Below are 13334 nucleotides of genomic sequence, written 5' to 3'. Positions count from 1 at the left end.
GGATAAGAAAGCATGACTCATCTATATGTTGTTTACAAGAGACCCACCTCACAACAAAAGACTCACATAGATTGAAAGTGAAGGGATGGAACAAAATCTTTCAAGCAAACGGAAAAGAAAAAAAAGCTGGGGTAGCAATACTTATATCTGATAAAATAGATTTCAGAATGAAGGCCATAATTAGAGACAAAGAAGGCCACTACATAATATGGAAAGAATCTATCCAACAGGAAGATATAACCTTGATAAACACATATGCACCCAATATAGGAGCACCAAAATATATTTAAAAACTTCTGGAGGACTTCAAAGGAGAATTCGATAGCAATACAATCATAGCAGGGGACTCCAACACCCCACTGACGTCACTGGATAGATCCTCTAGACAAAAAATTAGCAAGGAAACAGAGACTCTAAATGAAGCACTAGACCAAATGGATTTAATAGATATCTACAGAGAACTACACCCCAAAACTACAGAATTCACATTCTTCTCAAGTGCACATAGAACATTCTCAAAGATAGACCACATGTTAGGGCACAAACTAAGTCTCTACAAGTTCAAGAAGATTGAAATTATATCAAGCATCTCTCAGACCACAATGGCATGAAACTAGAAATCAATTGCAAGAACATACAAAGACATTTGAACACATGGAAGCTATATAGCATGTTATAAAACAATGAATGGGTCACCGAGGAGATCAAGGAAGAAATAAAAAACTTCCTGGAAACCAATGAAAATGAAGACACAGCCCTGGCTGGTTTGGCTCAGCGGTTAGAGCATCGGCCTGAGGTACAGAGAGACCCGGGTTCGGTTCCCGCTAAGGGCACGTACCTTGGTTGCAGTTTGACCCCGGCCCTGGTTGGTCGTGCGGGTGGCAGCCACTCGATGTGTCCCTTCACATCGATGTTTCTCTCTCTCTCTCTTCCTCTCTCTCCCTCCTGCTCTATCTGAACAAAAAATAGAAAAATGTCCGCGGGTGAGGATGAAAAAAGAAAATGAAGACACAACAACACAAAATCTATGGGATGCAGCGAAAGCAGTTCTGAGAGGGAAGTTCATAGCACTACAGGCCTACCTCTAAAAAGAAGAAAAATCTCTAATAGACTATCTAACTTAAAGAACTAGAGAGCAAACAAAAAGAAAACCCCAGAGGAAGTAGAAGGAAGGAAATAGTAAGGATCAGAGCAGAAATAAATGACATAGAGACCAAAAAAACAATTCAAAGGATCAATAAAACAAAAGGCTGTTTTTTTGAAAAGATAAACAAGATTGATAGACCCTTTGCTAGACTCACCAAGAAACAAAGAGAGAGAACCCACATACACAAAATCAGAAATGAAAGAGGAGAAGTAACAACTGACACCACAGAAATACAAAAGATCATTAACAACTACTATGAACAATTATATGGCAACAAATTCAACAATCTAAGCAAAATTGACAAATTTCTAGAAACACATAGTCTCCCAAAACTGGATCAGGAAGAGATAGAAAACTTGAACAGACCAATAACAACTAAAGAAAATGAAGAGGTAATCAAGACTCTCCCAGCAAACAAAAGCCCAGGCCCGGATGGCTTCATGGGGGAGTTTTACCGAACATTCAAAGAAGAACTAATACTCATTCTCCTCAAACTATTTCAAAAAATACAAAAAGAAGGAAGACTTCCAAACTCGTTTTATGAAGCCAGCATAATTCTAATTCCAAAACCAGAAAGAGACACAACAGAGAAAGAAAACTACAGGCCAATATCCCTGATGAACATAGATGCCAAAATCCTGAACAAAATACTAGCAAATCAGATCCAGCAATACACCAAAAAATTATCCACCATGACCAAGTGGGATTCATCCCAGGGATGCAAGGCTGGTACAATATTCGCAAATCCATAAATGTGATACACCACATAAATAAAATGAAGAATAAAAACCACATGATAATATCTATCAATAGATGCTGAAAAAGCCTTAGACAAAATCCAGCATCCATTTCTGATAAAAACGCTCAGCAGTGTGGGAATAGAGGGATCATATCTAGATATAATAAAGGCCACATATGAAAGACCTACAGCCAACATAATACTCAATGGGCAAAAACTAAAAGCATTTCCCTTAAGAACAGGAACAAGGCAAGGATGCTCACTTTCACCACTCCTATTTAACATAGTACTGGAAGTCTTAACCATAGCAATCAGACAGGAAGAAAAAATAAAAGGGATCCAAATTGGAAAGGAGGAAGTGAAATTGTCATTATTTGCAGATGACATGATACTGTACATAGCAAACCCCAAAGACTCCATCAAAAGTTTACTAGACTTAATAAATGAATTTGGCAGAGTAGCAGGATACAAAATTAACGTCAAGAAATCGATGGCATTCTTATACACCAATGATGAACTCACAGAAAGAGAAACTAAGCAAACAATCCCATTTACCATTGCGGCAAAAAAATTAAGATACCTAGGAATAAACTTAACCAAAGAAATAAAGGACCTATTCGCAGAAAACTACAGGTCATTGAAAAAAGAAATAGAGGAAGATATAAAAAAGTGGAAGCACATACCCTGTTCATGGATTGGGAGAATTAACATCATTAAAATGTCCATATTACCAAAGCAATATATAGATTCAACGCAATCCCCATCAAAATACCAATGGCATACTTCACAGAATTAGAACAATTACTTCAAAAGTTCATATGGAACCAAAAAAGGCCTCGAATAGCCACAGCAATCTTGAAAAGGAAGAACAAAGTTGGAGGGATCACAATACCAGATTTCAGGTTATACTACAAAGCCACTATAATCAAAACAGCCTCGTACTGGCACAAGAACAGGTATATAGACCAGTGGAACAGAACAGAGAACCCAGAAATGGACCCAAGGCAATATGCACAATTAATATTTGACAAAGGTGGCAAAAGCATACAGTGGAGTAAGGACAGCCTCTTTAATAAATGGTGCTGGGAAAATTGGACAGCTACTTGCAGAAAAATGAAACTAGACCATCGACTTACACCCTACACGAGAATACACTCAAAATGGATAAAAGACTTAAATGTAACTCATGAATCCATAAAAATCCTAGAAGAGACTGTAGGCAACAAAATTTCAGACCTCATACGCAGCAGAATTTTTACTGACACATCACCTAAGGCAATAGAAACAAAGGAGAAAATGAACACATGGGACTACATCAAACTCAAAAGCTTCTGCACAGCGAAAGATACAATCATCAAAATGGAAAGGCTACCCACTGTATGGGAGAGTATAAGTGCCAATGATATATCAGATAAGGGGTTAATTTCCAATACATATAGAGTGCTCATACAACTCCACAAAAGGAAGACAAAGAATTCAGTTAGAAAATGGGCAGAGGAACTAAATAGACACCTCTCCAAACAGGACATACAAATGGCTACGAGACATATGAAGAAATGCTCAACATCACTAATCATCAGAGAGATGCAAATTAAAACAACAATGAGGTATCCCCTCACACCTGTCAGAATGGCCGCCATCCACAAATCATCAAACAACAAGTGTTGGAGAGGGTGTGGAGAAAAGGGGACTCTAGTGCACTGCTGGTGGGAATGCAGACTGGTGCAGCCACTATGGAAAACAATATGGTGTTACCTCCAAAAATTAACAATTGATCTTCCATTTGACCCAGTGATCCCACTTCTAGGAATATACCCTAAGAAGCATAAAACACCAATCAGAAAGAATATATGTACCCCCATGTTTGTAGCAGCACTATTTACAATTGCTAAGATCTGGAAACAGCCCAAGTGTTTATCAGTAGAAGAATGGATAAAAGAACTGTGGTACATATACACATGGAGTACTACACAGCTGTAAGAAAGAAAGATTTCTTATCCTTTGAGACTACATGGAGGGACCTTGAAAGTATCATCCTAAGTGAAACAAGCCAAACAGAGAAAGACAAGTTTCATATGATCTCACTTATTCGTGGAATATAATGAACATAACAGTCTGAGGAATGGGGTAGTCCCAGAGATGTGGAAGTGGGCTATAGACTGACAATCCCCTAAAGAGGGGGATGGTGGGGGAGAGATAAACCACAGAACTTATATGCATGTATGCATGAACAGTGGACATGGACAACAATCTGGGGAAAGGGCAAGGAGGGAGAGGGAGGGGGGAATCAGTGGGGGGAAAAGGAGAAACATCTGTAACAAAAATTTATTAATTAAAAAAAAAAAAAAAGAGCTCCCAACAAAAGGAAAAAATTTGCTAGCTCTTGCATGCATCAGACAAGGACCTGAAGAGCCATATCAAGATTGTGTAGCTCAGCTGCTACAGGCAGTTAACAGAGTAATAAGTGATTCAGGGGCTGTCCCTGCCATTGGGCCACTCTGTCCATCCTCCATGGTGCCGTGCATTGGGACTGGGGTCCGGTGTGGAAATCCCCTTGTCCTGGAAAACAGAGGCCGTTGTCCATGAGGCCACAGGGTTCTCTGGGGAGGGCAGTCAGACCACAGAAGGGTCATGTTTCTTTCAATGCCAGCCCTGGTGGCTTGTCTGTCTGCCACCCCAGATTTGATGGCAGCAAGTTTCCAACAGGCTTCTCTGAACTTTGGGAGTTGAAAACAGGGATCCCAGCTGCGGGCACAAAGTGCTCTTGGAGAGTTGAAAAACACTCTGCCCTGTGTAAACATGTGCGCTAGGATGACGCTCCTCTTCTCTGCATTCTTTTGAAAACCTGGGGTCAGAGGACATTTTCTTACACCTCTGCCCACTGTGGGACTCAAATATGGCCAGGGGAGGGCTTCCTTGTACACTTTTCACTGTGTTCTTCTGTTAGGCCTAAAGGCCCAAATGATTAAAAAGCTCAAAAGGTATATAATAATAAAGACACCCCTGGGGAAAAATAAGACAAAATAATAGCAAAGGTAGTAAAATCAGCCTTAAGGGAAACAGGGCCCATGGAGAAGGATCACCCTAGGAAGGGTCAGGCTAGAATGCCTAGGTCCCAATTAGGGGTAGAAAAGACAAGGGCAAAGTCAGGTGTAGAGGAACAAAGTAAAATCTTTAACTTGGAAAAATGACAGGACCAGGGCTCCTTCCAACTGAGCCCTTGGGAGCCAAGAATAACAAGACAATAGGGGACAAACTAGTTAGTTTCCTGGTAGATACTGGTGCAGCAGACTCAGTCCTGACCCAGCCAGTGGGCCCCTAACCTACCCCTGGACTTCAGAGAGACTATAGACCTTGGGGAAAATACTGTGACTCATTTGTTTCTGGTCATGCCAGAGTGCCCATACCCCTTACCCAAATGTGATATTCTCCAGTGACTATTCAATTGCTGGCCACTGTCACTCCAGGCCAGCCCCACATCAAGTTTCACAAGGCATCGGCCATCAATCCTGCCAGCCTGCCTCCAGAGGATTACCAGGAGAATCCTCTACAGGACTGCATGGAGGTAATTGACATAGTGTAGACAGCCCACCTAGACCTCAAGGATGTCCCACTGCCATCATTATGTGAGGTATTGTTCATGGATGGGAGCAGCTAGGTCCAGGAAGAAATCAGGTATGCTGGGGCAGCGTAGTAACTCTGGACCATGGTGTCTTGTCAGAGTCCTTGACTAGGGGAACTTTAGCCCAATGGGCCAAACTCATAGCCCTAATCCAGGCTCTCTGATGGGGCAAGAAAAATCTGCTGCAAATCAGAAAGCTCAGGAGTCAACCCTAAAACCAGTGGGGGCCTCTCCAGATATACTAGGTCAGAAAATGACCTAGCCAAGCAGAAACAAGCCATAAAAGAAATCAATGGGTGGTGGACACTACCTGATGGGAGGTTGTTAGTCCCAGAGGCTCTAGGTAGGACTTTAGTCAACTAGCTGCACCAGACTACCTGCTTAGGTTACACCAAGCTTACTGAACTCCTGAGAGGCAGGTAATGTCCAGTTAGGTCACAGGGAAAGGGAGAAGGCGGAGGGAGCAGGAATGTGTGGGTCTGAGTAGGGAGGAGGAGAAGAAAAACTGGGGAATGTGCAGACAGCAGATAGATTGAGCAAGCTCTCAGGTTCATGTCAGGGGAAGGACTAGGAAAGTCGCAGAGGGTCTATGCAAGTTAAAGAAGGATTGTGTAGAGGGAAGAAATAAAAAGAAGGATTATTCAGAGGAAATAAAAAGATAAGAAAGGATAAAAGAAAGGGGCGTACATATTACAGGAAGACCAGACATTGGAGGAATGCTCAAGAAGGGGAGAAAATAGGACACTAGGAAAAAGAGAGCGTGCCCCTGGTGACGGAATAACAGCCTGGGACGTAGTAAAGCGAGTAACAGGTTTAGGCTACTCCTGACCCTTGGATCAGACAATGGCCCCACCTTTATAGCAAAGAGATCATAGGATATCTCTAAATGGTTAGATATACATTGGAAGCTCAGTTGTGCTTACCACCCACATAGTTCCGGGAAGATAGAGCACATGAACAGGACCTTAAAGGAAACCTTATCCAAATTACTTTAGAAAATGGTGAAAACTGGACCACTCTGCTCCCCCTTACCCTCTTACAGTTCTTGCAGGCCCTGCAGTCTGCCCAGAAAGCTGTCCATAAACACGTCTGCGGCATCCTGCCTGTGCCCACCTCGGACCCTGTGCACCCTTTCCAGCCTGGGGACTCAATATGGCTAAAGAAATTCACCACCGAGGGAGTAACTCTGGCCTGGAAGGGACTATACACTGTCGCCCTGCCTGCACCAGCAGCTCTCAAGGTCAACAGCATCCCGATCTGGCAGCACCATCCCTGGCTGATGGGGAAAAGCAAAATGGACAGTTCAGGCCTCTCCAGATAAGACTCTTACATTTATCGAGACTCTGATTTTTCTGGTTATGACTGTACAGGGGAATCCTTATAGACCTGGGTCCCAAAGGAACCGGGAACTTAGAAATGGTCCTACGGGACAGGAGAGGATTAGACCTCTTATTTCTTAAGGAAGGAGGATTATGTGTTGCACTGGGAGAGAAATGCTGTTTTTATGCAAATAATTCAGGGATTATTCAAAAAAGTTTATCACTAGTTAGAGAAAAATATCGAGGAACAAGAAAGAAAAAGGCGACAATCTGAAAATTGGTTTACAACTCTATTATCCGCCATTGCTGGCCCTCTCACTATATTATGTTTACTCCTAGCCCGTGGCCATGTCTAATAAACAGTCTCATAAAAACTGAGTCGAGTCAATGATTTGACTTGTCAGGAAAACCAGTGGGGAATGACCTGGGCCCCTAGACTAAGGCGACTAGATTCCATTCTTATGTAGGCCTTGGTGACTACTTTGGCTAAGGTGACTAAATAACTCCATTTTTATCATCAATGGACCTTCCTCAATATTTTTCCAATAATAGGATAATTGCTCCTGGAAGTAAAGGAAATTGGCCTAAGATTATAGCTGCCTCACATGTTGGGAGGTATTTGCAGTTTCTGTCTGTCAGAAACTGCAAATCATGAGCCCAGTGAATAATGCTAATTTTGACTTCTGTAATAGCTGTCACACCCACTATTGTACCGGTCCCCTGAGAGGGGGCAAAGGGGGAAGGGGCTTCTGTCTTTAAAATAGGAAGAGCAAGAAGAGAGCAAGAAGAATCGGGGCTGCCCTGGCCAGTTTGGCTCAGCGGTTGAGCATTGGCCTGCGGACCAGAGAGTTCCAGGTTCGGTTCCCGCTAGGGCACGTACCACAAAAAAAAAAAAAAAGAAGAAGAATCATGGCTGAGGATCTGGGGACGCTGTACCCCCGGCCCGCTGGAGTAATGAAGTGCTCCTTTACAATTCGACTGTGCGTCTCTGGTCATCTCTGCCACATTACAACATAACCTCTGAGCCAAACCGGAGAGGGCCCAACGCTGACCTGTTATAAGGTTGATGTTTATAAGTTCTTTTGATTGTTGGTGAAATCACCATTATATATATACCTTTTTTTTTCTGTTCTCTTAGTGAAATTTATTGTTTGTTCTCACAGGAAGGCACACCTAAAAACTGATCACAAATGGTCACACTTGTCTTTCACAGTCGAGATACAAAGGCATGAGCCCGATGAAATTATATACTAAACCACTTTACCATTACCCCCAGAGAAAAAAACTTGAACTGCATTCAAGCTAGTGTTGTTTGTAAATAACCATTATGCATTTTGTTTTCATTCAGAATTCAGATTTTTAAAAATCATGAATAGGTTGATGTGGTTAAAATAAAAGTTGGAAAAATATTCACAAAGGTTTACAGTAGTCTTATAATAATAGTTCATCAACTCTAGCCCTAAATGGCAATGAATTCAATTACAACAATGCAGTTTCCCTTTAGACGGCTTTAGTTCTGATAAAGCTTTCCTAAAATAGAGTCTCAGAAACCCCAGGAGATGGGCATACCCACCCGTCAACTGCCTTGCCGTCGGTCCCCAGGAGGGCAGCTTGGCCTCTGTTAACTGGTAGTTTCTCTGAGCGGGCACTCTGCCTTGTAACATTAGCTTATCATTTCTCTTGGACTTAAACAAAGAGGACCTGACTGTGTGGTGTCAGATCAGAAGCAGATGCTGTGTGTCTGAGGAGAGCGCAGGGGGAATGAGTGAGAGTCCTCACAATGCTTGGTGATGCGCTTAAGATTAGGGTCTAGCCATCACTGCTACTACTGGAAGGGCTTGTCTTCCCATTTCTCAATAATAGTAATTTATGAAAGGAGTGGGGGCTCAGTAGGGGAAGTGGGGGGGATCTATAATACTTTCAACAATAAAGATAAATTTTAAAAAAGAAATACATACTGTACTTTTTACGTAACCTCATGAGAGGCATTAGGTACTTAAACAAAGTGGCTCTAATTGCCTAGCAGCCTGTAATTACGTGTTACAGTTAGGCCAGGTCAGTCAAGGTGTGATCTATTATTTCACTAATAATTCTTTTTTCTGTTGTAGTAGGAACTCTTCCAATAGTGTCTGGGGAGAAGGGGGGAAATAAATCCCTGACATTTTTTCTTTGAATCAATTTAAATACACACACACACACACAAACCTGCAGTAAAAGCTTACAATGAGTTTTTGCACTATTAGATTAGGCTAATCTGAACAGAAGTATTTATGTAGCATGTGCAGTTAAAATATAACCAGCACCACAACTCATTACAGCAGACACTTCCATTAGCACTCAGAGGACGTAGTGAATATGCACTTAATGTTGAAAGATACCGTAAATACAGATGTAGTAAAGGGCACTGCCTCCAAAATTGTACGTTATAATAACTGGGTTATGTTGGAAGGACACAAATGCCGCATTTCCAGAAATAGTCCAAAAAGTTGGCTTTATACTTTCAAATGCCTGAGGCGGTCACTAGAGGGGTTTGGTTTATCAGGACTTGAGATATAATTCTGTCTTGGGAGAACCGTGTGGGGGTGGAATCAAGATTCTTGCCTGAGGGAGAAAAACGTAAACTGTTTTCAATTACATAAAACCGAAGTGGGCATATGACAAGGCTTAGCCTCGGAAGGGAATGTGATGGATGGAGCGCCCCACAGATACGCACAACTGTTGAATTCCTGCTGCTTCTCCTGTGGATGCGCGGGGCTCACCTGGGTCACATCTGCCCTGACTGCAGGAAGTCTTACTGAGGTTATCTCCATGAGTGCTCTCCTGTTTGAAATGCTCTGCCTACAGTCTGCCTGCAGGAACAGAGGAGGTTATGTGGATGGTTCAATGGCATTCCAGATCGTTAAAAAACGATTTTGAAAGGTTCTGAATGTTTTCCCTTTTATGTCATCTCATCATTGCCTACCTTCCTCAAAAGCAGTTCTTAGCTTATAAGCAGCAGAGGACGGAGCATTCTGTCCCATGAAACTTTAATTTGGGTAATTTTTAAAGGAGAGTCTATATTTCTTTTATAATAACACTTCTTGCTTCTTGAACTTTTCCAAACAAATAGGAAGGCTGAAATATGAATGTTTATAAAGGCAGGGGAAATTATAGTTTTAACTTTTTTTACCATTCACTATAAAATTACCACCCGGGTCACTAAATTACATATTTATTTCTTCTGGGATGCCTGCTCATTTGAACACCTATATTTAATCAGAAAATTAAAGCACAGGGAGAAAGGTAAAAAGCGATTACCTGTAAAGTATAGCATGCAGAGTATGGTGATGCGGCTAGCAGAGAGCCCCCACTGTGAGTAATGCTACCAGAGAAGCTGGGCTGTATGAAGGGAGGAAGTAGATTAAGATGATGTCATCAGCTTGGCCTTACTTCCAGAACCAAAGTGGCCATGTCATGGGGATTTGAGACGCAACCTGGGGCGGGGACTGCCTCATGGTTTACAGCGTGTCTCCAGCTGACTCAGAGCCCTTGCCCACCTTTCAGCCAGTGATGCTCCTGCTGATAGAAACGTCAATAAGAAAATCCTACCATCAAAGCACTTATTATTCCAATTTTAATATCATTGTCAATTTCTTGTCAGGCTACAATGGAAAAATATTCAAAGAAATAGGAACATCTGGAAATACCTCATTAACATCCACTATTGTTATTTGCTTATGTGATCTTTGCGTTCTTATGATCCTTGTTTTATGAAACATACTCATCTCCATAGCCATTTACACTAGGAAAGAACACAGGGAAAAGGGGAAGGAAGCAGGGAACGTACGAAGGCAGAGGAGTATTGACAGGATAGGATGGGAAATGTCTTGATGGAAAATGCCACATGGACCTTTCTCCTCCTCAGTTCCAGAGCCCCCTCTAGGATCAGAGCTGCTTTCTTGTGTCCTTTTTTTGCCACAGAAAACACTTTACATTTGGGAGACCCTCCAACATGGGGGACACCCCATGTATTTTCTCTATCTAATCAAGAATGACTTTGGACAGTTCCTCCCAGGGTCGTTAGTATTCTAGACTCGAAACTTCAGTGTTTTGGGTTTTTGAGGATTTAAGTAGTTTTAAGGATGTAGCCTGGCCTGGAGCTGAGCTTCTGCCTGCAACTTCAGACTGTGATGTATTTTAATAGGTTTCCTGTCCTATCTCTCTGTTCACAGGTTGATCTATGAAAACCAATAATATGAAGTCACTATGCCATTTCCCGTACCTGAAATATTAGTTTCAACTTTTATTTTTCTCTTTTACAGAAAACTTTCATAACAGAAAACCTTCAGGAAAAAATATGACACTATTGGAAATCTACAAGCTATATACAGCCTGCTGCTTTTCAGAAATATTGACTGGTATATGACTATCTTTCTCCTCGTTTTTTCTTTTAAGTTTTCATTCATACTGGCTAAGTTTATAGACTCACATGCGACCTGCTGACAAACAGGGCCAGACAATTTTGGGTTTTGTTTCTCTAGGTGATTGGAAGTTTCTTATGGGGAGGACCCTGTTCTTCTTTGTCACCCTTAGACCCAAATATAAAGTCTGACATCCAATAAGTGCTCTACTGGTGCTTTTGAAATCAAAGTGTTGAATGCATATCATCAAAGTTCATTCATAAACAGAGTAGAATATTTCCTATTTGTACCTTTTAAAGCAGTTTCATATCAGTTTCTTCACAGTACTCGGGTGCAGAATTGGTCTCCCATATTTACTATTGTTGCATCATAATATTAATGAGTTTGCTACTATCAGAGTTGAATTACTGTCACCATTCAAAGACCCCACATCTCTACTACAAAGTAGTTCTTTTGGTTCTCCAGCATGGAGAAATGTCACCTGGAGTCTGGTTGGCCTGGAATCACTTGGCTTAAGCAAGATCTTTTGTGACAATGTTGGAACAGATAGATGGCACCTAACCGGTGATAATTATACTAGTGAATATTTCAGTGACACTTAGATTGAAGATAAGCTTTCCTGCATGCACAGCCTGATGAGATGTAATTTTGTCACCTTACGTGCCCAGTTTAAATAAACTTACCAAACAATGCTGACAGAAAAATAGTGTAGTCAAGAGAAAAAATTAGTATTGCCTTCATTTTTTTTTTTTTTTTATCCTCACCCGAGGACATTTTTCCATTTTTTGTTCAGATAGAGTGGGAGGGAGAGAGAGAAACATCAACGTGAAAGAGACACATTGAGTGGTTGCCACCCACACGACCAACCAGGGCCGGGGACAAACTGCAACTGAGGTACGTGCCCTTAGCGGGAACCGAACCCGGGTCTCTTTGGACCGCAGGCTGATGCTCTAACTGCTGAGCCAAACCGGCCAGGACTGCCTTCGCTTTTTGTTTCCTCCAGCAGCCTCGACACATTTAGAACTATCTCTGTTGAGAGATCGACTGAGAGGAGGCAAGGAAGGTCTTTATAGTTAGATCTGGCTTGAATCTCAACCTGATAACTTTGTATCCATGGGGACTTGGGAATTGGATTCGCTCATCCAGTTTTCTCTTCTGTAAAGTAGAGAAAATGCATAACTCCACAGGGTTCTGGTTAAATAAACATGAAGTTTCCAGCACAGTGACTGCCAAGGTAAGCTCATTTTAAATATTAGTTAGATTCCCTTCTCAAATATATCTTGTATTGATCTTAATATTTAGAGTTGAAAATTCATGGGAGAGAAAATATAAAAACTTCATTTAATGATTTTGGGTGTTTTTTTATGAATTGATCAACATGCTAAGCATATTGAGTAACTTATCTTCAGTAATAATTTATACTTCACTTGAGTATAGAGTGAGTAATTTATACTTCACTTGAGTATAAAGTGAAATGAAAGTGAGAATTTTGTTTTTATGGAAAATCATGATAAAATAATGGGGAAAAGTCTTTGTGAATCAGAAGGCCCATTGCTAGTTCTACTTCTGCCCAAATGCAATACATCAAACATGAAATCTATCTTCTCTTCTTTAAGTTTGTTCATCATCCCAACTCTTCCTGTGAGACAGTCTTGAATCATCTATAGCAGACATCATCGGGTTGTTTTTCTCATCTTCCCTGCATCTAAGCAGTCATTAATTTTGTGGCTTCTTGCTTCATAATGGCTTTGTCATCTACTCCTTCCTTCTCATTCCCAGTGCTAGTCCCCAGTCCAACCCTTACCTTGTTTGCAGACAATTGCAGTAGTCTCCTAATAGAACTTCCCATTCCATACTTATCCTCAAAAAGAAAAGAAGAAACCTAATTGCTTCCAATAACTTTTTGTATAGATTACTGAAAAGTTGAATATCTTTATAACTAGCTGCTGAACTTTCTCATAGATCTGACTAGGGTGACCACGTTATCCAGCTCAAGCACTTGCCGTGGGCTCCAATATAACTGGAAACCCATGGAGTCGTACAGTGGATAGCCTATGTGGCCTTGCACTGAGGTCCTGTCTGTACTGTGTCCGAATCACTCATTCAA

At 41.4% G+C, this 13334-nt stretch overlaps 1 long non-coding RNA gene across 2 annotated transcripts in view; it reads right to left on the bottom strand.

Annotated features, from left to right (window-relative positions):
* Positions 1 to 10202, bottom strand: part of LOC118617398 — a 163760-nt gene extending 153558 nt beyond the window's left edge. For both annotated transcript variants that reach the window (XR_004956825.1, XR_004956824.1), the window contains exon 1: positions 10125 to 10202. This is a non-coding gene — a long non-coding RNA (uncharacterized LOC118617398). The remainder of the gene's footprint in view (positions 1 to 10124) is intronic.
* Between the last annotated feature and the right edge of the window lie 3132 nt (positions 10203 to 13334).

This window comes from Molossus molossus, unplaced genomic scaffold, assembly GCF_014108415.1.
Source record: "Molossus molossus isolate mMolMol1 unplaced genomic scaffold, mMolMol1.p scaffold_m16_p_5, whole genome shotgun sequence".
NCBI classification, from domain to species: domain Eukaryota; kingdom Metazoa; phylum Chordata; class Mammalia; order Chiroptera; family Molossidae; genus Molossus; species Molossus molossus.
This window is presented reverse-complemented; position numbering and strand designations above follow the sequence as displayed.